This window comes from Capricornis sumatraensis, chromosome 11 (genome assembly GCF_032405125.1).
Source record: "Capricornis sumatraensis isolate serow.1 chromosome 11, serow.2, whole genome shotgun sequence".
Lineage (NCBI taxonomy): Eukaryota > Metazoa > Chordata > Mammalia > Artiodactyla > Bovidae > Capricornis > Capricornis sumatraensis.
The window spans coordinates 29,602,086-29,628,455 of NC_091079.1; the positions used below are offsets into that span (position 1 = coordinate 29,602,086).

General features: G+C 40.7%; 1 pseudogene; it reads right to left on the reverse strand.

Moving 5' to 3' along the window:
• Nucleotides 1–22,904: 22,904 nt before the first annotated feature.
• LOC138088217 (small ribosomal subunit protein eS25 pseudogene) lies at nucleotides 22,905–23,219 on the reverse strand (annotated as a pseudogene).
• Between the last annotated feature and the right edge of the window lie 3,151 nt (nucleotides 23,220–26,370).

Sequence of the window (26,370 nt, forward strand, 5' to 3'; positions counted from 1 at the left end):
CTTTCTTTGGGATTGGAATAAAAACTGAACTTTTCCAGTCCCATGGCCACTGCTGAGTTTTTCAAATTTGCTGGCATATTGAGTGCAGCACTTTCATAGCATCGTCTTTCAGGATTTGAAATAGCTCAACTGGAAGTCCATCACCTCCACTAGCTTTGTTCATAGTGATGCTTTCTAAGGCCCACTTGACTTCACATTCCAGGATGTCTGGCTCTAGGTGAGTGATCACACCATCGTGATTATCTGGGTCATGAAGATCTTTTTTGTACAGTTCTTCTCTGTATTCTTGCCACCTTTTCTTAATATCTTCTGCTTCTGTTAGGTCCATATAATTTCTGTCCTTTATCAAGCTCATCTTTGCATGAAATATTCCCTTGATATCTCTAATTTTCTTGAAAAGATCTCTAGTCTTTCCCATTCTGTTCTTTTCCTCTATTTCTTTGCATTGATCACTGAGGAAGCCTTTCTTATCTCTTCTTGCTATTCTTTGGAACTCTGCATTCAGATGCTTATATCTTTCCTTTTCTCCTTGGCTTTTTGCTTCTCTTCTTTTCACAGCTATTTGTAAGTCCTCCCCAGATAGCCATTTTGCTTTTTTGCATTTCTTTTCCATGGGGATGGTCTTGATCCCTGTCTCCTGTACAATGTCACGAACCTCCATCCATCATTCATCAGGCACTCTATCAGATCTAGTCCCTTAAATCTATTTCTCACTTCCACTGTATAATCATAAGGAATTTGATTTAAGTCATACCTGAATGGTCTAGTGGTTTTCCCTACTTTCTTCAATTTAAGTCTGAATTTGGCAATAAGGGGTTCATGATCTGAGCCACAGTCAGCTCCCGGTCTTGTGTTTTGCTGACTGAATAGAGCTTCTCCATCTTTGACTACAAAGAATATAATCAATCTGATTTCAGTGTTGACCATCTGGTGATGTCCATGTGTAGAGTCTTCTCTTGTGTTGTTGGAAGAGGGTGTTTGCCATGACCAGTGTGTTCTCTTGGCAAAACTCTATTTAGCCTTTGCCCTGCTTCATTCCGTATTCCAAGGTCAAATTTGCCTGTTACTCCAGGTGTTTCTTGACTTTCTACTTTTGCATTCCAGTCCTCTATAATGAAAAGGATATCTTTTGGAGGTGTTAGTTCTAAAAGGTCTTGTAGGTCTTCATAGAACCATTCAACTTCAGCTTCTTCAGCGTTACTGGTTGGGGCATAGACTTGGATTACTGTGATAGTGAATGGTTTGCCTTGGGGACAAACAGAGATCATTCTATCATTTTTGAGATTGCATCCAAGTACTGCATACCTCTTTTATTCCATTCTTTTCCATTATAGTTTAATATAAGATATCGAGTATAGTTCTCTGTGCTATACAGTGAATCCTTGTGGCTTATTTATTTTATATATAGTCATGTGCATCTATTAGTCCTATACTCCCCATTTATCCCTACCCCTTCTTCCCCTTTGGTAACTATAAGTTTGTTTTCTATGTCTGTGAACCTGTCTCTGTTTTGTAACTAAATTATTTTGTACTATATTTTAGATTCCACACATAAGTGATATTGTATGTGTGTCTTTCTCTGTCCAACTTATTTTGCTCAGTATGACATTCTCTGGGTCCATCCATGTTGCTGTAAATGGCATTATTTCATTCTGTTTTTTGGTGGCTAAGTAATATTCCATTGTGAGTGTGTGTGTATATATATATATATATACGTATATGTCAATATCACTCACACTCTATCCATTCATCTGTGGATAAGCACTTACATTGCATCCATGTATTAGCTACTGTAAACAGAGCTACTGTGAACATAGGAGTATATGAATCTTTTCAAATTAGAGTTTCTGCTTTTTCCAGATATATGCCCAGGAGTGGGATTGCTGGATCATTCGGTAGCTCTAATTTTAGTGTTTTAAGGCACTTCCTTGCTGTCATCTGTAGTAGCTGCACCAATTGACATTCCCACCAACAGTGTAGGTTCTCTTTCCTCTATACCCTTTCCAGCATTTATTATTTGTAGCATTTTTGATGACACTCATTCTGACTGGTAAGAGGTGGTCCCTCATTGCAGTTTTGATTTGCATTTCTCTAATAATTAGCAGTGAAGAGCATCTTCTTATGGGACTGAGAACAGAATGCTTTACAGTCACAGAGCGTATTAGCACCAGTTTCCCACACCCCAGTCCCCACAGGACAAAGCAGTAAGGGCTAGATGTTACTCAGTGCATTCATCAGGACTGCACCAACTCCAAAATTATGAAACTAGAGCTTATATAGGGTGGCCAGCCCATCTGCCCATCCTCTCCTCTGAAGAAAAGGAGATCTTTACTCTAGAATATAAATATATATCACTGCAGGAGAAAGAAAGCATCTCCAAGCTTTTTACCCTAGAATGTAAGAATATGGCTTTAGGAAGCTCAAACTCTAAATCACATTGGAACAACACTTTATCTCTAACTTGCAAGTTCAGTTCCGTTCAGTCGCTCAGTCGTGTCCGACTCTTTGCGACCCCATGAACCACAGCATGCCAGACCTCCCTGTCCATCATCAACTCCCGGAGTCTACCCAAACCCATGTCCATCAAGTCAGTGATGCCACCCAACCATCTTATCTGCTGTCATCCCCTTCTCCTCCCGCCTTCAATCTTTCCCAGCTTCAGGGTCTTTTCAAATGAGTCAGCTCTTCGCATCAGGTGGCCAAAGTATTGGAGTTTCAAGGCACGTTAGCAATTCTTGGTTAAAAGTCATCTTTAACCAATTTTGCCAGCACTCTTTGCTGAAAAATCTCAGACTAAGCAGAAAATATGAAAATATTTATGAGAATTATTTCCCAACAGCAGATTTCCCTGGTGGCACAGTAATAAAGAATCCCCCTGCCAAAGCAGGAGACGCAGGTTTGACCCCTGGGTCGGGAAATCCCCTGGAGGAGGAAATGGCAACCCACTCCACTTTCTTGCCTGAAAAATCCCATGGACAGAGGAGCCTGGTGGGCTAACGTTCATGGGGTCACAGAGAGTCAGACACGACTGAGCCACTAAGTGTGTATGCGGCTCCTAACAGCAGCCTCAACACAACCGGGGCCAACGTCATGGGGAGCTCTGGAGCATAAATGGTGTACCATGATGTTCTGTGCTGGGTGGAAATGGGGTTTATACCCCTTCTCCAAACAGTCGCTGGAGGTGGGCCAGCTAAGAAGGATGTGTCTTTGGCTCTCCAAAGGAGACACATACCCTGAAGGAGCCAACGTGGGAGCAAGCCCTTTCTTGGACTTGGATCTAAGGATTCCATCTCCCTGTGCACCATAGCAACACGCTGGGAATGTTCCCTCCCATCAGTGATTCCCAACAGTTACAAGGATTTCATCATTTTGATTTATAAATACCCCATGGTTGAACATTGGATTGTTATGAACTTTCTTCTCTTCTAAATCATGTTGTTGTGAATTGTTGTTGCTAAGGTGTGTCCTACTCTTGTGACCCCATGGACTGTAGCCCGCCAGACTCCTCAGCCCACAGGATTTCCCAGGCAGGCATACTGGAGTGGGTTGCCATTTATTTCCTCCTCCAAGGGATCTTCCTGACCCAGGGATCAAACCCAAATCTCCTCCACTGGCAGGCAGATTGTTTACCACTGAGCCACCTGGGAAGCTCTTATGGCCTGGTATACATCTTTGACCTCTTCCCTGACTTTTCTCTTCTTAGGATAAATTCCTTAAAGTGGAGTCCCAGGGCAAGGTATTTGGATATTTTTCAGACTTTTTATACATACTACTAATCTGGCCTCCGTTAAGCCTGCCTGATTTATACTCCTCTGCCTTGGCTGAGCCTGTGTGCTTCTCCTGAGGCCTCCTGACACTATCTATCATTGGTCCTTTAAATCATTGTTAATCTGGTAGGCGCAAAAAAAAGTATTCCACTTTTATTTTTGTTTGAATTTTAAAATACTGTGGATAAACATTTTTCACATGCTCTTTGACCATTTTGATTTCTTATTTTCTTAACTGCCTGTTTACATTCATTCTTCATCTTTCGAATGGAGCATTTTTCTTCTCCTTAACGATTTGAAAGATCTCTTAAACATATATCAACTCGCTTCCACGATCATATATGCTGTCATTATTTTTCCCAGCTTACTGTTGGCCTTTTCATCTTGTTTATAGTGTTTTTGGCATGCACATGTTTTATAGTTTGTTGGAGCCAATTAGTCAATCTTTTCCATCTTAGATTCTGTCTTTGTCCCTGTGTTTGCAAAAACTTGATTCTTTTTATAATTTAGATGCAGGACCTTGATTTTTCCTATTAAATTTGACCCAGTTAATTTCAATTCATTGTTCCTTCCTGTCTAGATCTTTTAGAATCTTGATTATGTCACTCAGCATTTCAGCTCGCTCTCCCAGCTTCAAGTCAGAGTCAAATTTGATCAGCACTCTTTCTGTGACTTCATCCAAGTCGTCCATTACCCCTTTTACATTTCTCTAATGATGTTCATTCAGCTTGTCTGAAAGGGAGCCAGATGGAGCTTTCTCTGTCACCAACATGCAGCCAACTGGCATCAGGCACTGATGTGGGAGAGGAGACAGTTTCTGCCAACTGGACGCCTGGCCTGGTCCAAGATGGGTGTTTGCATCAGTGTTCTCCCAGCACCTGTCACCCCTAGAACCATCACTTCAGGGTCACAGTCATTTATTTATATTTTCTCCGCCCTTCAGCATATCTTCTTCTTTGTGGGATGACGAGGGACATAAACATATGGAAAATCATCATCAAGTGTTAGGTGAACATGACGAGGCACGGATGGCAGTGCAAACTGTCCAGGGTCACATCAGAAGTCCAATTCATTTCCTTGGAATCTTGGAAAAGACATTAAAGACTATCTGGTTCCCATCTTCTCACCTGAACCCACCTGATTCTAAGATCCTTTATGTATCATTAGGCTTAATTAGAGCCATCATTTATTAAAAAAAACATGGTTTTTTTGGTGGGGGGGTGGGGGCTTATTGACCACACCTCACAGCATGTGGGATCTTGGTTCCCTGACCAGGGATTGAACCTGCCCCCTTGCAGTGGAAGCAGGGACTGTTAACCACTGGACTGCTAGGGAAGTTCCTATAAAATCTATCTTGAAATACACAGTTTTCTTACATGGTCTCTAATTCTAAAAAAAAAAACTTGCAAGACAGGTGTTCTCTCTTCTAAAACAGGAGGAAATAGACACTCAAAGAACTCAAGACATTAGTCCAAAATCACAGTTTGTAAATGTTGCAAACAAACTTATCCACCAAACAGAAAAAGATTCACAGGCATAGAAAAGAGACTTGTGATTGTCAAGGGGAGTAGGGGCAGGGGAAAGCTGGATTGAGAGTTTGGGGCTAGCAGATGCAAAATATTGTATATGTAGAATGGATAAAGAACAAGGTCCTACTGTTGTTTAGCACAGGGAACTATATTCAGTACCCTGTAATAAGCCATAATAAGTCATATTAAACCACAATGGAATAGAATACAAAAAAGAATATGTTTATGCTTAGATATGTGTATGCTTGTGTCCTTAGTCGCTCAGTCATATATAACTCTTTGCAACACTCTGGGCTGTAGCCCACCAGGCTCTTCTGTACTTGGGTTTTTCAAGCAAGCAGACTGGAGTGGGTTGTCATTTCCTCCTCCAGGAGTTTTTCCCAACCCAGGGATCAAACCCATGTCTCCTATGTCTCTTGCATTTCAGGTGGATTCTTTGCCCATTGAGCCAATGGAAAAGTCCTATATATATATGCATAATTGAGTCACTTTGCTGTACACCAGAAACTAACACAACATTGTAAATCAACTATATTTCAGTTTTTTAAAAAAAAGGAAATGCTGCAGCCTGGATGTGAACTTGTATCTATGTGGATACAAACCAGTTGCCTCCGCAGCTGATGTTGATCAGCCCTCATTCTCTGAACACCATCGGGGATGGTAACTCCCTCCCAAAGATGATGCCAGGAATGCTCTGAGGGATATTGACTGAAATTTCCCTTTCTGTATCTTCTCCTCCTAGAAGACACAAAAAACTGATCTTCTAACCATTCCTCAAGACAGGTCTTCTTAAGGTCCTATTCTCCATCTCCTCTCTCTCCTCAGATCTGTCCCCAGCCCCTCAAACGACAGAGCTGGGAGACCCTTTATCTGACCCTGCCCCAGGGTGGCCCCATCACCCATGTTGCACAACTGACCTCCATGCTCCAGATAGGCTCTGATGACAGCAGGACTTGACTCCCTGGGGGCCCACCGGGTTCATTCCTCCCCTTTCCAGGAAGCCACTGAACCCCCTCTCCCACTGGCTGACTTTGTCATCCCTGCTTTTGAATCGAGCCCCTGCCCTTCCCTGACCACTCTCTCCCCTTTAGTATTTACTTATCTGGCTGCACCATGTCTTAGCTGCAGCCACACAGGATCTTCATTGCTCCATGTGGAACCCTTCAGTTTCGGCATGTGGGATCCTTCAGTTTCGGCATGTGGGATCCTTCAGTTTCGGCATGTGGGATCTATTCTAGTTCCCAGGCCAGGGATCGAACCCAGGCCCCCGGCAAGTGGAAGCGTGGAATCTTAACCACTGGACCACCAGGGGAGTCACTCCCTAACCATTCTTTTCTCACCTTCTACTCTTAGCTTTGTCATTCCTTCCTGCTTTCCTTGAACTTTTACGTATGGAGATGCAGTCTCTGGCCTTTGGAACCTCACAGGATAAAGGGAGAGAAAGGTGAGCAGAAGAGGGAAGCACACTTCCTGATCAGGGCTCCAAAGGTGACGAGTCATTCAGCATAGAACCAGGAAGAGCTCTTTGAAGAGTGGCCGACTTCTTTTCTATTGGTGCATAGTGGATGGAGTCGGGAAAGTGAGGTTGGGAAGGTGACACCCAAAAAAGGTAGTAGGAGTAGGGAAAGGCTCTTCAGAGTCCTTCCATGGTTCTATCTCAGCACCTCACCACTGAATTACATCTTTTTGTGTTCTGAGCCCCACAGGCTTATATTCCTCATTCCTAACAGGATAATAATATTACCCTCCTCATGGGCTTACTGTGAGAATTAAGTGATAATAACTGTAAAATGCTTACAATAATTATCCTACAAATGGTAGCTATGATTATTTTTAGCCTAGCCCTAGATTTAATTATCTTAATTAACAGATAACCAGACAGCATGAGAGACTAACATCCTCACTTCGTCACCTCTTGACTTTGTTGTTGCTGTTCAGTTGCTCAGTCCTGTTTGACTCTCTGTGACCCCATGGACTACAACACACCAGGCTTCCCTGTCCTTCACCATCTCCCAGAGCTTGCTCAAACTCATGTCTATCGAGTCGGTGATGCCATCCAACCATCTCAGCTTCTGTCATCCCCTTCTTCTCCAGCCTTCAATCTTTCCCAGCATCAGGGTCTTTTCGAATGAGTCGGCTCTTCACATCAGGTGGCCAAAGTATTGGAGCTTCAGTTTCAGCATCAGTCCTTCTAATGAATATTCAGGATTGAGTTATTTTAGGATTAACTGGCTTGATCTCCAGTCCAAGGGACTCTCAAGAGTCTCCAACACCACAGTTCAAAAGTGCTGATTCTTCAGTACTCAGCTTTCTTTATGGTCCAACTCTCACATCTGTACATGACTATGGGAAAAACCATAGTTTTGACTATACAGACCTCTTGACTTTAGCCCTTTATCATACATTGAATCCTCTGACCCTTGCTGCAGCCCTGAACAAGGGTGCACAATAGGCCCTTACGGATCTTCGCATAGTGAGGATGCAGTGAAGACTAGCTGAGTAGAGTTTATCTGTACAGTTTACCTGTCACTCTCCATCACCATATTTCCCCCACCATACTGTTTTGGTTTTAATACAGATTGTTAACCAGCAATAAGAACTGACTGAATTGAGTCTTTAACTTTTGTCTGGCAGCCCCTACCTCCATTTTATTCTTCCTTTGTCTCCCTTGGGCTTCCCTGGTGGCTCAGTTGGTAAAGAATCTGTTTGTAATGCAGGAGACGTGAGTTCAATCCCTGGGTCAGGAAGATCTCCTGGAGAAGGGAATGGCAACCCACTCCAGTATTTTTGCCTGGAGAATCCCATGGACAGAGGAGCCTTGCAGGCTACAGTCCATGTGGTCACAGAGTCAGACAGCACTGAGTGACTAACATGCATGTTTGTCTCCCTCAGGCCCTTATAGCAGGACTCAGCAATGACCGCTAGTTTGAGGCTGAAGTTTACCCCAGTGCCTGTATGCTGAGGAAAATGGCAGGAAGTTACTCAGCCCTGTAGGCTGTGTCATTGTTTTGACCTTCACTAGCAATTCTGACGGAGAAGACAATGGCAACCCACTCCAGTACTCTCGCCTGGAAAATCCCATGGATGGAGGAGCCTGGTGGGCTGCAGTCCATGGGGTCGCAAAGAGTCAGACACAACTAAGGGACTTCACTCTCACTTTTCACTTTCATGCATTGGAGAAGGAAATGGCAACCCACTCCAGTGTTCTTGCCTGGAGAATCCCAGGGACAGGGGGAGCCTGGTGGGTGGGCTGCCATCTATGGGGTCACACAGAGTCGGACACGACTGAAGCGATTTAGCAGCAGCAGCAACAGCAGCAGCAATTCTGAATTCAGCCCAGCCCTCAGCTCTGGACTCTCACATTGCAATAAGAACTGTGCAAGGTCTACAGACATTGGGAACAGACATGTGCTTACCAAGGTGGTGGGGTGGCGGATAGCATCAAGGAGGGACGTCTTGGGAGTTCGGGATTAGCAAATGCAAACTATCATATGTAGAATGGATGAACAAGATTCTACTGTACAGCTTCCCTGGTGGTTCAGCAGTTAGAAATCCACCTCGCAATGCAAGGGACACCAGTTCTATCTGTGGTCTGGGAAGGTCCCACATGCCACGGAACAATTAAACCCACGTGCTACAACTACTGAGCCTGCACACTAGAGCCCAAGAGCTGCACTACTTAAGCCTGAGCATTTAGGGTCCGTGCTCCACAACAAGAGAGGCCACTGCAATGGGAAGCCCACACACCATAATGAAGAGTAGCCCCCACTCATTGCAGCTAGAGAAAGTCAGCATGCAGCAACAAAGGCCCATCACAGCCAAAAACTAAAATAAAAACAAATAAGTCTTATTAAAAAAAAAAAAGTCTAGCTGATCTGTTTAAAAAAAAAAATCCTCTTGTATAGCACAGGGAACTATATTCAATATCCTTTGATAAGTGAAAATAGAAAAGAATATGAAGAAGAATGTATATATACATATATATATGTATGCATGACTGAATCACTTTGCTATACAGCAGAAAATAAATCAACATTATAAATCAACTATACTTCAATAAAAACTTTAAAAAATAACTGTGAAGGGTCTGGAATTTTACCCTACTTGAAATCTAACAAGTTACCCTACCAAAATTCATGGATGCTGGCAAAAGACAGAAAACTCCTGGTCAGAGACCAAAGACAGCTTATGACTCATAGTAGCCACAACATCATCACTGGTACTGACTCTGATGCCCAGTTCCCACCAGAAAATGCAGGGAAGGGCAGGCAACTCTTGCAAACATAGTGGGTTGTGTTAGAGGAGAGGAATCATGACCTTAAGAAAGTCAAATCTTTTAAAGAGGCTATAAGCAAACCTGCCTAACATTGGCCCTGGAGAGAGACGTGAAATGTCAGCAAACAAACCTGCCTTCTGCTCCAGAGACAGACACCAGCTCTGTGTCCCAGGGCTATTTGCTTTACCAACATCTTTGGAAATATAACTGCAAAATGAGCCCTCTGTGACTCTGTTCACAAGATGTGCAGAAATTTGAAAGACTCTTGGGTAATTGATTCCCAAGACCTTCTTCCCCTATTCTGTGGTCTGTCCAGTTATTCGGCTCATGGGTTCTGGGACACTGTTAACAGCCATGACCTTCCTGGGCCCATCAAATCAAAGTGATGCTATAATATCAAAAGCCAGGAGATTTTCAGAACCTTAATGTTCTTTGTGCTGCATGCTGGCATCGTGGATACAGGCAGTGCATCTTGGATACATCTTGAGGAAAGATGAAGTGTGATCCAGGGTTTCAAAACCAGTGTGGATATGAGTATGAAATCAGATAAATGAGGGGAGACTCTGATATGAATCTATAATGATGTCATCGCCCCTTTCTCTAATGATGAAGGTAATTAACTGCTTGTGATTATTTAACCAACATGGATTCTCTTGATGGTTGTGGTTTTCACTTGGAGTTTATTAAGACAGGTGAACAAACACAGAGCTGGCTCAAATCCAGAGAAGTTCACACCAGTTGAGCTGACCTCTGGCTTCTGTGGCTCATCTAAACATTCTTTCATCCTTTTATCCCTTAGACAAAGATTTATTGTAGTGCTCCCCGTGGGCTGGGTTTTTAAGCTTACACACTGGATGCCAAGGTGTAGACTGTACAACACTGTTAGTCTGGCTGGTCTGAAATAACCTGGCATGAAGTTTCTATTTGTCTGCCAAAGCTTTGCAAACATGTACACCCTTTTCTCTATCAATTTCATATCTAGGGATTTATCCTAAAGAGAGAATCAGAGATTAACAAACTGGCTTTTCTGAGGGTTAAGTAAGCTAATACAAAATGCTAAGAACAGTATCTTGTTCAATGTACTCAGTTTTACTTAACAGCGAATAGAAGTTGTGTATTAGTCGCTCAGTCAAGTCTAACTCTTTGCAACCCCATGGAGTGTAGCCTGCCAAGCTCCTCCATCCATGGAATTCTCCAGGCAAGAATACTGGAGTGGGTAGCCATTCCTTCTCCAAATAACCAAAATTCCCAACAGTAAGAGATTCTTTAAGTAAATTATAATGTCACCTACAACGAATTGCATAGCATGCTAAAACCATATTGCATTTGGGTTCTGCTTATATTTAGGATGTAGAAGTTAATGAAAAATGAGTGTACTAGTTATAACAATAAGAAAACACTGATAAACTAAAAGATATGATGAATATCTAGAAATAAATTAATAACATATGTGAAGACTGCTAAACTGAAAATTATGAAACATTGCTAAGATAAATGAAAGAAGGTAACAAAGAGATTTTAAAAAGAAAGACCCAAGTATTTAATTTTGTTAAATTAATTATAGATCCTCAAATCGATCTATAGATTCTATGACATTCCAGTCAAAATCTTGAAAGACTTTGTAAATATTAGTAAACTGACCTAAGATATATACAGAAATGGAAAGAACCTAGAATAGCTAAAATAATTTTTAGAAGAACAAAGCTGGAGGATGTACATTAACATATTTCAAACTTTACTATAAAGCTGTAGTAATTAAATAATGGTTAATTACAAGTAGACAAAGAAATCAATGGAAATGAATGGAGTCTAGAAATGGGTATATATATATATATATATATATATCACCCTACATATATACATCATATATATGTATATATATGATGATGTGCGTTTTGACAAAGATAGCAGTACAAGTCAAAGGGGAAAGGAAAGGAAAGCCTTTTTAGTAAATGGTGGTGGAATAACTGAATATACACATGTAAAAAATAAACCTTGATCTTTATCTTATACCATAAAAAAAAATCAGTTCAAAATGAATCATAGACCTAGATGTGAAAACTACACTATAAATCTTCATGAAAACATAAGAAAATATCTTAGACTGTGGAAGGCAGATGTGTACATGCACACAAACACACACACACACACACACACAATGGAATATTATTCAGCCTTTAAAAAGGGAATTCTGCCATTCGCATCAACATGGTACTATCCTAAGTGAAATAAGCCAGACAGATAAAGACAAATAATGCATGCTATCACTTACATGTGGATTTTTTTAAGTCAAATTTATAGAAACAGAGCAGAAAAAAAAGGTTTACTAGGGTTGGAAGGTAGGGGAAGTAGAGGTTGGTGAAAGGGTACAAACTTTCAGCTATGAAATGAATAAGGTCTGAGGATCTAATGTAAAGCATGGTGACTATAGATGGTAACACTGTATCATGTAATTGAAATTTGCTAAGAGAGTAGAAAGTGTGTTCTCACTCATACACAAAAAAAGGTTAATGTGTGAGATGATGTGCCTATTAACTAAGTGCATGGTGGGAACATTTCCACACTATATTCATATATCAAGTCATTACCTTGTACACTTAATATGTTACAATTGTATTTGTCAGTTATGTCTCAATAAAGCTAAAAAATAACATAAATGAAGTGAGCAAGCCACTTCAAGAAAAACAACATTTGTTGTCTATTATAAAATTCAGTTTTCAAAGTGAAAATTAGAATTTCAAACAGCTTCCTAATGCTGGGAATAATCATGAATGTGATGCTTTGATATTGTATTATAAAAAATGTCAATAATTGGTAGATCTGTATAACTCATGGAGGCAGTATTTTTCAAATGACCAATGTGTGTTGTTTAAAACCACAGATGGGTAAAAGATCTATTCAAGGTGCAAGACAGATCCACAGATTTCAAGGGAACAGAATACAAAAAAACTTAACGGTGAGGTAGCTGAGTTTTCTATGTTTTGACCACCGGTGAGAATCTGACTTTAAATCGTTAAATCCTGGCAGTACTAAATCAACTGTCCCAGATTTTATGCTTTGTTCAAGACCAAGATAGCAATTTTGGAGGGGCTAAATTTGGATTCATGCAACTTGTTCAAACTCAAGTCATGCTCTGTGATGTGGCCCCAAGTTGAATCCAGACTGTTTAAGTACATATGAGGGATAAACCATCACTGAGTTTCTTGGGCCAAAGTAACTCTACATCAAGATTCCACTGAAACAGTCACTGAGGAGAAGGACCCAACGGCCAGCTGGTTCTCATCAGGATGGCATACTGGTTGTTTATGGTGAGCATCTGTTCCATTTGCTTTAAGAATCACGCAAGTTAGTCGCTCAGTCATGTCTGACTCATTGCAACCCCATGGACTATACAGTCCATGGAATTCTCTAGGCCAGAATACTGGAGTGGGTAGCCATTCCCTTCTCCAGGGGATCTTTCCAACCCAGGGATCAAACCCAGGCCTCCCGCATTGCAGCGGATTCTTTACCAGCTGAGCCACAAGGGAAACCCATTTAATTCATTCAGCAAACATTTATTGAGCTTCCTACCAGTTGCCAGGCAAGGGCAGATTTACTATGAACTAATCAAGCAGAACCTTCAGGGTCTCTCACGACCAAAGTTCCCTTCTAAGGGTCTATGTGTATATGTGTGTGTGTGTGTGTGTGTGTGTGTGCTCAGTCACCCAGTCATGTCCAACTCTTTGTGACACCACAGACTATAGCTTGACAGGCTCCTCTGCTCAGGGAATTTTCCAAGTAAGAATGCTGGAGTGGGGTGCCATTTCCTATTTCAGGGGATCTTCCTAACCCAGAATCAAACCCACATTTCTTGTGTCTCCTGCAGGGGCAGGCATATTCTTTACTACTGGCACCACCTGGGAAGCCCAAGGATCTATATAGTCATGGGCTTTTATGAAGTGTACCAAGTAAAATGTTTTACGCATAATTGGTTAGGACCACTGTCTGTTTACACTCTAGCCTTCTCTCTGTCATACTTTCCCTCATGTTGATTGATGTGGGAGTAGTTGCATCATTTGGGGAATTCAGCTTAAGAAGTAGATTTATTAGATGGAGAAATATACCATGTTCATGGATCAGAAGAATCAATATAGTGAGAATGAGTATACTACCAAAGCAATCTGTAGATTCAGTGCAATCCCTATCAAGCTGCCAATGGTATTTTTCACAGAGCTAGAAAAAATAATTTCACAATTTGTATGGAAATACAAAAAAACTCTCGAATAGCCAAAGCAATCTTGAGAAAGAACAATGGAACTGGAGGAATCAACCTGCCTGACTTCAGATTATACTAAAAAGCTACAGTCATCAAGACAGTATGGTACTGGCACAAAAACAGAAAAATAGATCAATGGGACAAAATAGAAAGCCCAGAGATAAATCCAGGCACCTTGGACAACTTATCTTTGACAAAGGAGGCAAGAATATACAATGGATAAAAGACAATCTCTTTAACAAGTGGTGCTGGGAAAACTGGTCAACCACTTGTAAAAGAATGAAACTGGAACACCTTCTAACACCATACACAAAAATAAACTCAAAATGGATTAAAGATCTAAATGTAAGACCAGAAACTATAAAACTCCTAGAGGAAAACATAGGCAAAACACACTCTGACATAAATCACAGCAGGATCCTCTATGACCCACCTCCCAGAGTAATGGAAATAAAAGCAAAAATTTAAAAATGGGACCTAATTAAACTTAAAAGCTTTTGCACAACAAAGGAAACTATAAGCAAGGTGAAAAGACAGCCTTCAGAATGGGAGAAAATAATAGCAAATGAAGCAACTGACAAAGAATTAATCTCAAAAATATACAAGCAGCTCCTGCAGCTCAATTCCAGAAAAATTAATGACCCATCAAAAAATGGGGCAAAGAACTAAATAGACATTTCCCCAAAGAAGACATATAGATGGCTAACAAAAACATGAAATTATGCTCAGCATCACTCATTATCAGAGAAATGCAAATGAAAACCACAGTGAGGTACCATTTCATGCCGGTCAGAATGGCTGCTATCAAAAAGTCTACAAACAATAAATGCTAGAGAGGGTACAGAGAAAAGGGAACCCTCTTACACTGTTTGTGGGAATGCAAACTAGTACAGCCACTATGGAGAACAGTGTGGAGATTCCTTAAAAAACTGGACATAGAACTGCCATATGACCCAGCAATCCCACTGCTGGGCATACACACTGAGGAAACCAGAATTGAAAGAGACACGTGTACCCCAATGTTCACTGCAGCACTGTCTACAATAGCCAGGACATAGAAGCAACCTAGATGTCCATCAGCAGATGAATGGATAAGAAAGCTGTGTACATATACACAATGGAATATTACTCAGCTATTGAAAAGAATGCATTTGAATCAGTTCTAATGAGGTGGATGAAACTGCAACCTATTATACAGAGTAAAGTAAGTCAGAAAGAAAAATACCAATGCAATATATTAATGCATATATATGGAATTTAGGAAGATGATAACAATGACCTTATATGCAAGTTAGCAAAAGAGACACAGATGTAAAGAACAGACTTTTGGACTCTGGGAGAAGGTGAGGGCGGGATGATCTGAAAGAATAGAATTAAAACATGTATATTATCATATGTGAAATAGATTGCCAATCCAAGATCAATGCATGAGACAGGGTGCTCAGGGCTGGTGCACTGGGATGACCCTCAGGGATGGGATGGGGACGGGGTTGGGAGGAGGGTTCAGGATGGGGAACACGTGTACACTCTTGGCTGATTCATGTCAATGTATGGCAAAAACCATTACAATATTGTAAAGTAATTAGCCTACAATTAAAATAAATAAATTTTTTTTAAAAAGAAGTAGATTTATCCAGTGTGAGTTTAGTGGGATATATTTGTGTGGCTCCAAACACTTCCATGTACAGTGACATTATTGTTAGCTCAGGCAGAAAGGAACGACTTTCAGAAATACTCTTCCTGCCCACTATGGCAACCCACCTAGAGTCAGGATACAAATAATACCCAGGGTCAGACATTGCTTATCAAGATATAACTGGTTTCTATAGAGTCTGGCAACAAAAATACAGGGTAGTGGAGAAAAAAATGAGGTGCAAAAGCAAGTGTGTTGAAATCCTTCCTAATTTTATAACTCATACATGAAGAAGTTTGATAGAGATCTTCCCAACTTTGACATTACCAAGAGTGGATTGCAAAGTTGAAAGAAATCTTCCTGAAATATCATCAGTTAAAAAATCAAATTTCAATCAACCATACTAGAGAAAAGACTGAATTGTCTTCATGTTCTCTCTACAGAAAAATTATAATTTTTCTATTTATTATTAGTTACTGAGAAATATGTTGAAGTCTCTCACTCTGGCAGCAAATTCATGTATTTTTCCTTGAAGTTCCATCAAATTTAATTTTTTATGTATTTGAGACTATCTTATTAAGCATACAGAAATTTAGAACTGTTATATCTTCCTGGCAAAAGGAACCTATTTTTATTACCAAATGTCTTTTTTTGCATCTTGCGATTCTTGGCCCTTAAGCCTGTTTGGTGTGATATATATATATATATATATATGACATACCACCTTTCTTTTCATTTACCATTCTTTTGTTATAATTGTTTTTCTCTCTTATGTTTTAGGTGTGACTCATATGCCAGAATTTTTGAAAATCCATTCTAAAAATCTATGTTTTTTGCAGGAGCATTTATTCTACTAACATTTAATGTGATTACTGATGCTTTGGGTTTTAACTAGCATCTTACTAAGTAGATTCTATTCATTTACCTATTTTATTCATTTTATTTCTTTCTTGACTTCATGAAGATTGATAGAAAATTTTTTATTATCTCATATCCTTCATATCTTCGTGTATTTGCATGGACATTATATACTGTTTTATAGGTATTTCAGTAGTTACTCTAGTGATCACAATATGCACCCTTGATTTATCTAACTCTAATATTACCCATTTCCTAGCCAATGCAAAATTCTTAGAACACTGTAACATCTTCCTAACTTATAAGCCATTGCTACTGTGTATTTATTTTATTATTTACTTATGGCTGTGCTGGGTCTCTGCTGTGGCACATGGACTTTCTCAGGTTGCGGTGACCAGAGTTACTCTCTAGTTGCGACATTCAGGGTTCTCTCTCCAGTGGCTTCTCTTACTGTAGAACACGGGCTCAAGAGCATAGGCTCAGTAGTTGTGGTGAATGGGCTTAGGTGACATGCAGCATGTGGGATCTTAGTCCCTCTGAGCTGGCAGGCAGACTCTCAACAAATGGACCACCAGTCCCTGTTATTGTTTATTTTAAATATGTATGTGTGTGTATATAATTTTAATTAATCATAGTAGGGGTAATTTTCCTTCTATCTGAAGAATACTCTTTCATATTTCTTTTAGTATGAATATTACATTCTCTCAATTTTTCTGAAAATGTCTCTATTTTGCCTCCATTGTTACAAGATACTTTTCACAGGCATAGTACTTTGGTTGGAAGATTGATTTTTATATTTTCAGCACTTTAAAACTATTGTTCCTTAGTTTCTAGCATCCAGTGTTTCTGTTTTGTCTAGCTTCCTTTGACTTAATCTTTGATTTTATTGTTATCAGCATTAATACAAGATATCTAGGTATGTTTTTCTTTATAGCTATCCTATTTATGTTTTGTAGGGCTTCTTGATTTTGTGGTTTGATGTCTCATAAATTTTGAAATATCTGTCATTGTTTCTTCAAATATCACTCCCCATTCTCTGGTTCTATTTAGGCTATAATTTATTATAAATGAAGCCTTCACACAGTTTGATGTATAGCTCTTAATCTTAATCTTTTCATCCTTTGCTTCCCCTTGTTTCATTCAATGTTTTCTTCTGAGGTACCTTCCAGTTTACTATTTCTCTTACTGTCTGAGCTACCAGGGAAGCCCAAAAATACTGGAGGGGGTAGCCTATCTCTTCCCAAGGGGAACTTTCTGGCCCAGGAATCAAACCAGGGTCTCCTGCATTGCAGGCAGATTCTTTACCAGCTGAGCTACCAGGGAAGCATTTCTTTCTCTCTTTAATTGTCCAAATTCCTTCCATGTAGGTCTTAATTTTATTTGTTGAATTTTTCAGTTTTGGAATTTCAATTTGGTTCCTTCTTGATCTCTGCATTTGATAATTATCTTTGTATCAGTAACACAGGACTAAGCCTAGTACACAACAAGTGCCAATGAATATATGTTACATGACTGTCTGAACGATGCTTGACACAAAAATGTTAAATCCTTTCCTGCTTTTATAAAAGTTGTTTTTTTAATCTAATGGCTTGTTTAATCACCATAATCTCCCCAGCCTTAAGCACATTCCCTGCTACATAAAAGATGGCATTCAGTGAAGTTGGGAATCACTGAGGTAATGTCCATGTTCCCTTTGGGTTTCCTGGATAGCTCAATTTATGAAGATGTTAGTAATTAAGTTAAGGAGGATTTGTGGAGTGGGGTTTGTTTGCTTGTTTGTTTTGGCCTTTTTCTTTCCTTTTGTTACAAAGTCTCAATAAGAAATTACAGGGGTCCTCTGTAGGCATTCCCAGACTTGAAGCTGTAATTATAGTTTTCGAAGGAAAACTCTCACACCAAAAAAACCGAACTGATGAAAGCTGCAACTAGAAAATATTTCTCAAGTAAGAAAGTTACTTTCTCAAGATGAGGGGTTGATTAACGCCACTAACGCTCATGGGGCTATGCAGTCGTTAGTATATAGAGGTGGAGAGTGGAAGAGGACAGCCTTCAACCCTGATCTGCTTGCTCCAGGTTCATGGAAGGAAACAGCATAACTTAATGCATTTATGTGGTTCTACCTAACTCAGCCTTTAATCACCAAGTGCCTTGTGCCTTTGCTGAACTATTGCCTGTGAGTGTGCTTGTCTCCTGGGCTGGATGGTAAGCTGGTGTGTGCAGAGGTGCCAGGACTGATATGGCTTTTGCGTCCCTTGCTAATAACTAGCACAGCACTGCCATCTATCAATGTGTCCCTCCGTCTATGTCCATCTATCCATCCAGTTCATCCATCAGTTGCTTTAACCTGCCACTCTATTTAATCATTTCAATGACATCTACTATTTGCTAAGCATTGAAGACAGAATATTGAAAAAGATTTGGGAAACTCTTAGTAGAGCATTTTAAGTTCCTTTTCACTTTCTGCCATATGGGTGGTGTCATCTGCATATCTGAGGTTCTTGATATTTTTCCCGGCAATCTTGATTCCAGCTTGTGTTTCTTCCAGTCCAGCATTTCTCAAGATGTACTCTGCAGAGAAGTTAAATAAGCAGGGTGACAATATACAGCCTTGATGTACTCCTTTTCCTATTTGGAACCAGTCTATTGTTCCTTGTCCAGTTCTAACTGCTGCTTCCTGACCTGCATACACATTTCTCAACAGGCAGGTCAGATGGTCTGGTATTCCCATCTCTTTTAGAATTTTCCACAGTTTATTGTGATCCACACAGTCAAAGGCTTTGGCATAGTCAAGAAAGCAGAAATAGCTGTTTTTCTGGAACACTCTTGATTTTTCCATGATCCAGTGGATGTTGGCAATTTGATCTCTGGTTCCTCTGCCTTTTCTAAAACCAGCTTGAACATCATGAAGTTCACAGTTCATGTATTGCTGAAGCCTGGCTTGGAGAATTTTGAGCATTACTTTGCTAGCATGTGAGATGAGTGCAATTGTGCGGTAGTTTGAGCATTCTTTGGCATTGCCTTTCTTTGGGATTGGAATGAAAACTGACTTTTCCAGTCCTGTGGCCACTGCTGAGTTTTCCAAATTTGCTGGCATATTGAGTGCAGCACTTTCACAGAATCATCTTTCAGGATTTGAAATAGCTCAACTGGAAGTCCATCACCTCCACTAGCTTTGTTCATAGTGATGCTTTCTAAGGCCCACTTGACTTCACATTCCAGGATGTCTGGCTCTAGATGAGTGATCACACCATCGTGATTATCTGGGTAATGAAGATCTTTTTTGTACAGTTCTTCTATGTATTCTTGCCACTTCTTCTTAATATCTTCTGCTCTATTAGGTCCATACCATTTCTGTCCTTTATCAAGCCCATCTTTGCATGAAATGTTCCCTTGGTATCTCTAATTTTCTTGAAAAGATCTCTAGTCTTTCCCATTCTGTTCTTTTCCTCTATTTCTTTGCATTGATTGCTGAAGAAGGCTTTCTTATCTCTTCTTGCTATTCTCTGGAACTCTGCATTCAGATGCTTATATCTTTCCTTTTCTCCTGTGCTTTTCGCCTCTCTTCTTTTCACAGCTATTTGTAAGGCCTCCCCAGACAGCCATTTTGCTTTTTTGCATTTCTTTTCCATGGGGATGGTCTTGATCCCTGTCTCCTGTACAATGTCACGAACCTCCGTCCATCGTTCATCAGGCACTGTATCTATCAGATCTAGGCCTTTATATCTATTTCTCACTTCCACTGTACAATCATAAGGGATTTGATTGAGGTCATACCTGAATGGTCTAGCAGTTTTCCCTACTTTCTTCAATTTAAGTCTGAATTTGGCAATAAGGAGTTCATGATCTGAGCCACAGTCAGCTCCTGGTCTTGTTTTTGTTGACTGTATAGAGCTTCTCCATCTTTGGCTGCAAAGAATATAATCAGTCTGATTTTGGTGTTGACCATCTGGTGATGTCCATGTATAGAGTCTTCTCTTGTGTTGTTGGAAGAGGGTGTTTGCTATGACCAGTGCATTTTCTTGGCAAAACTCTATTAGTCTTTGCCCTGCTTCATTCTGTATTCCAAGGCCAAATTTGCCTGTTACTCCAGGTGTTTCTTGACTTCCTACTTTTGCATTCCAGTCCCCTATAATGAAAAGGCATCTTTTTGGGGTGTTAGTTCTAAAAGGTCTTGTAGGTCTTCATATAACCGTTCAACTTCAGCTTCTTCAGCGTTACTGGAATGCTGGAACCAAGCTGGAATCAAGATTGCCAGGAGAAATATCAATAACCTCAGATATGCAGATGACACCAGCCTTATGGCAGAAAGTGAAGAGGAACTAAAAAGCCTCTTGATGAAAGGGAAAGAGGAGAGTGAAAAAGTTGGTTTAAAGCTCAGCATTCAGAAAATGAAGATCATGGCATCGGGTCCCATCACTTCATGGCAAATAGATGGGGAAACAGTAGAAACAGTGTCAGACTTTATTTTTGGGGGCTCCAAAATCACAGCAGATGGTGACTGCAGCCATGAAATTAAAAGATGCTTACTCCTTAGAAGAAAAGTTATGACCAACCTAGATAGCATATTCAAAAGGAGAGACATTACTTTGCCAAATAAGGTCCATCTAGTCAAGGCTATTGTTTTTCCTGTGGTCATGTATGGATGTGAGAGTTGGACTGTGAAGAAGGCAGAGCGCCGAAGAATTGATGCTTTTGAACTGTGGTGTTCAAAAGACTCTTGAGAGTCCCTTGGACTGCAAGGAGATCCAAACAGTCCATTCTGAAGGAGATCAGCCCTGAGATTTCTTTGGAAGGAATGATCCTAAAGCTGAAACTCCAATACTTTGGCCACCTCATGCGAAGAGTTGACTCATTGGAAAAGACTCTGATGCTGGGAGGGATTGAAGGCAGGAGGAGAAGGGGACGACAGAGGATGAGATGGCTGGATGGCATCACCGACTCGATGGACGTGAGTCTGAGTGAACTCCAGGAGTTGGTGATGGACAGGGAGGCCTGATGTGCTGTGATTCATGGGGTCGCAAAGAGTCAGCCACGACTGAGCGACTGAACTGAACTGAACTAGTAAAGCATTTTATTTTGTGTGTGTGCTCAGTCGTGTCTGACTCTTTGTGACTCCATGGATATAGACCGCCAGGCTCCTCTGCCCATGGGGTTCTCCAGGCAAGAATACTGGAGTGGGTCGCCATTTCCTGCTCCAGGGAATCTTCCCAACCCAGGAATTAAACCCAGTTTCTTGAGTCTCCTGCATTGGCAAGTAGATTCTTTACCCTCTGAGCCATCTGGGAATCCCTTAGTAGGGCCCAGCAGGTTCCAAATTTTCTTGTGTACAGGAAAAAATATGTATGTTTGAACAGGCAGCTTCAATACATGTATTTTTATTTCTATTATATATAAGTTATGAATAAGTTAGCTTTACTTCTTATTAGGGTTTCCCTGGTGGCTCAGAGGGTAAAGTGTCTGCCTGCAATGTGGGAGACCTGGGTTCAATCCCTTGGTTGGGAAGATCCCCTGGAAAAGGAAATGGCAACCCACTCCAGTATTCTTGTCTGAAGAACCCCACAGACACAGGAGCCTTGTAGGCTACAGTCCATGGGGTCGCAGTTTCACTTTCACTTCTTATTAATGATACAAAGATTTCAATCTCATCAAAATAGTGAATAATAATAATAATAATTCATTTTTAGTTAGAGGAATGTGATTGAACATACTTTCTTGCTTTTAAAATGCTGCTTCCGTTTTGTAGCGTGGCACATATTGGTTTTAAGTTCAAAGATTTCAACCCTTACAACTAAGCAAGATAGCTCCTGAAGACTCATTAGTCCAATTAAAGGACTGCAGTGTTTCTATGCTGACTACATTATGAGATTCATTTTCAATTCTGCCTCCAATTTTGCAAAGATTTTTGAGCTAGTAAAATTTGACTAGTAAAATTTCATCTTTCTTGATCAACCAGAGGTTCCTGCAGCAAACTAACTAGAAGATATTCTATTAATATCATCATTTTATATTAAGGGCAAAAATTGATTCAAAAGTCCATGTGGCTCAGCAGTAAGGAATCCACCTGCAATGCAGGAGACCCGGGTTAGATCCCTGGGTTGGAAAGATCCTTTTCTGGAGAAGGAAATGGCAACCCACTTTATTATTCTTGCCTCGGAAATCCTGTGGATAGAGAAGCCTGGCAGGCTACAGTCCATGGGGTTGCGAAGAGTCATACACAACTTAGTGACTAAATCAACACCACCACCAAACCTCTTTACATTTAAGATTATTAAACATTATAAAATATTGTTTCTAAGCTTAAATACATAGATAAGGGTTTTTAAAAATAAGTATCACACTTTATACACAGTGACCAAAAAATCAAGTACTGATGGCATTGTCTCTAAATACCATTTTCAAAATATTTCCCTGAAAGCATGAGTTCTTTTGAAAATGGGAAAAAAGCATGAGTTCTTTTGAAAAATTATTTTCTCAATCATTGTTAAATCTTCCTCCTTTTTATTTAATAAAGTTTTATTTTTTAAAACGTACAGGTGGTAGGACCTGTTCATGCATCTCCACCCTTTGTGTGTCTGGTGTAAATTACTTAAGCTCCATGCTTTGAAACTAGTTTAATAAATCCTTTACTAAGGAGTTCCTGGAGGGCTGCCCTAGCCAGGGAACCACGGATCTCCAGTCTCTCAGAGACGACAGCTGGAGTTATAAGCTTATAGCTGGGAACCTCTTTACAGAGTTTGTAATACATTGCTTTGTCAAACAAGACTAGATTACTGAGCTTGTCCCAAACTCTGCCTTTGGACCACTTCTTCATTTTGGCCTCGCCCCCAGATTTGCTTACTGGATCTTTGTCTTTCTTGGCCAACTTTCCAGCATCTTTCTTCTTGTCGTCCTTGGGTGGCATAGCAAAGCTGGGATAGGATCTGCAACTAATGCCACCTCACTAAAATGCTGGACAAAAATGCAAATTTCCCCCTTTTAATCAAAGGGTAGACTGAACAGGTTTTGGTTTTTGTATTTTAATATTGGGTGCGCAGTATGCTGCTGACAGACATGTTATCCCAGGAACATCAGTAAACACAGAACACTTGCTTTTCATAAAGGAAAAACACAAGGCTCTTCTTTGCTTTTGACTGTTCATGATTTGCCATCAGATGACTGGTGAACCACCATGTCACTGCCACACTATGCAACATTGGAGAGATTCTCATTCTAGTTTAATATAATCTATAGACCCACTTAAGGAGATCAAACCAGTCAATCCTAAAGGAAATCAATCCTGAATATTCATTGGAAGGACTGATGCTGAAGCTGAAGCTCCAATACTTTGGCCACCAGATGCAAAGAGCCTACTCATTGGAAAAGACCCTGATGTGGGGGAATATTTAAGGCAGAAGGAAAAGAGGGTGACATAGGATGAGATGGCTGGATGGCATCACCTATTCAATGGACATGAACTTGAGCAAACTCCAGGAGATGGTGAGGGACAAACAGGCCTAGCGTGCTGCAGTTCACAGCGTCACAAAGAGTTAGACACAACTCAGTGACTACACAACAATAGAGTTATTTACCTGGGCACATATTCATAGCAAAAGGTCCCAGGTTGCTAAAAGTGAAAAAGCACCAATCTATTTTGGCAACTCCCCTTCTCCAGATATAAACATATAAGTAGAAGTTCTCATTTCTCCTTTGGTCTCCAGCAGGTTACTGTGTACATTACCTGAGGTACATACTTTCTACTTGGGGAAACCTTAGTCTAGTGGGTAAAGCAACTCAGGATCAATACCCATGGAGACAGTGATGACAACGCATGAGACAAAAGGCCAATGTTGTTTCCAGAGTTCTCAGCCAACCTCAATGGGAAATCTGGGGTCAGGAAAGACCATGAGAGCTACCCCAAGTGGAGGCCATAGAGCCAGGCCTCTCGCTCCTCCTTTACGACACTTGCAACGACCAGTCACTGGGAATGAGTTGCCCCACCCCAGGGAGGGGGAATGGGTTTGAGCAGCTCTCTTCAGCTGAGGGTGATGCCTGGGAAGGAACCCAGCTGTGAGCCATCAGCAGACAACATCAGCACCCGCTGGAGGAATGAAGGCATTGGTCCCAAAGGGAGATGAGGCAACACCCCAGAGCACCCACCATATACACTCAACCTCCAATTCAAGTTGCAGTGTGAACACTAGCAGGTATTTCTACACTTTGGTGAAAGGAGGAATTCCATAAATGCAGCCCTTTAAGAAAGTAAATAGGTTAAGTTGGTGGGACTCTTTTCTCCCCAAGGTATCAAAGAATACGACATTAATACTTGATGGTGACTTCCCTGGTGGCTCAGTGGGTAAAAATCTGCCTAACAACGTAAAAGACACCATTTTTATCCTTCGGGAAAATTCCACATGACACAGAGCAACCAAGCCCGTGTACCACAACTACTGAGCCCGAGCTCTAGAGCCCACAGGCCACAACTACTAAGCCTGCGTGCTACAGCTACTGAAGCCTGCACACCCAAAGCCAGTGCTCCACTTCAAGAGAAGCCTCCATAATGAGAAGCCTGCACACTGCAAAAAAGAGCAGCCCCCGCTCACTGCAACTAGAGAAAGACCCAGCACAGCCAAAAATAAATAAATTATTTTTTAAAAAAATCCTTGATGGGAGATTTCTCCTGGGCAGCTTACACAGACTGACAAGCATGCTCATTATCTTGACACTCAGGCTTTCCAGAGTCCCTGTTATCCTCTTTGTCAATTAACTACTGGAATAAAATTTATCCTGGATTAAAAAAAAATTGCAGTGTAAACATACAGATACTCACAAGAGAGGTATGTGATAGTTGGATCTGCTTCCTATAACCAAAACCCAAAAATATGTTGAATCAGGAAAGGGTATCGCCACTTTGATTCTGAGAATCTTTGAGCTGGAAGGCATCTCGGAGGTTCTGGAACTCACCCTCCTCATTTTTACAAATGAGGAAACTGAAGTCAATTCACTCGTGTAGCCAACTTACTTTCCCAGGGTCACAGGCACGTTCTGTGGCTCTGGAAGCGCTAGATTCAGAAGTTTGCTCTTTTGACTCATAATTCATCGTATGACTCCAGCCCTGCATTTATTTGGCAGGCATCTGTGGCTGGCAGGATATTATGCAAAAGTCATATAATCTATATTTATGATGTCTTAAATAGTTCTGAAAAAGTACTCTCAAGAGTCTCTTAGTTGTCAAGATTTTCGCATATACATTTCCCATTAGCATAATTGATTAAACTATAAATGTCTCTATAAAATTACACATACTGTTTTGTTATCCAAGTGTATTTAAGCCCCTGACAACAGAAAGATCAGAAATTTATGCAACCCAACATTTGTTCACTTCCAAGGAAGATAACTAGTTCTAATAAAAGCTTCATCTGGGTAATCCATTTATGTTCATTAGTACATCATAATCTCATAGCTACAGCTTCTGAACATTATCTCATTTAATCTTCTCAGAAAGTGTGACATGTCAGTTCAGTTGCTCAGTCGTGTCCGACTCTTTCCAACCTGGACTGCAGCATGCCAGGCCTCCCTGTCTATCACCAACTCCTGGAGCCTACTCAAACTCATGTCCATCACCTCAGTGATGCCATCCAACCATTTCATCAGCTGTCGTCCCCTTCTCCTCCCGCCTTCAATCTTTCCCAGCATCAGAGTCTTTTCACACGATTCAGTTCTTCACATCAGATGGCGAAAGTATTGGAGTTTCAGCTTCAGCATCAGTCCTTCTAAGGAACACTCAGGAGTGATCTCTTTTAGAATGGACTGATCTCCTTTAGGAGAGTCCAAGGGACTCTCAAGAGTCTTCTCCAACAGCACAGTTCAAAAGCATCAATTCTTTGGTACTCAGCTTTCTTTATAGTCCAACTCTCACATCCATACATGACTACTGGAAAACCATAGCTTTGCCCAGACAGACCTTTGTTGGCAAAGTAATGTCTCTGCTTTTTAATATGCTGTCTAGGTTGGTCATAGCTTTTCTTCCGAGGAGCAAGCATCGTTTAACTTCATGGCTGCAATCATCATCTGCA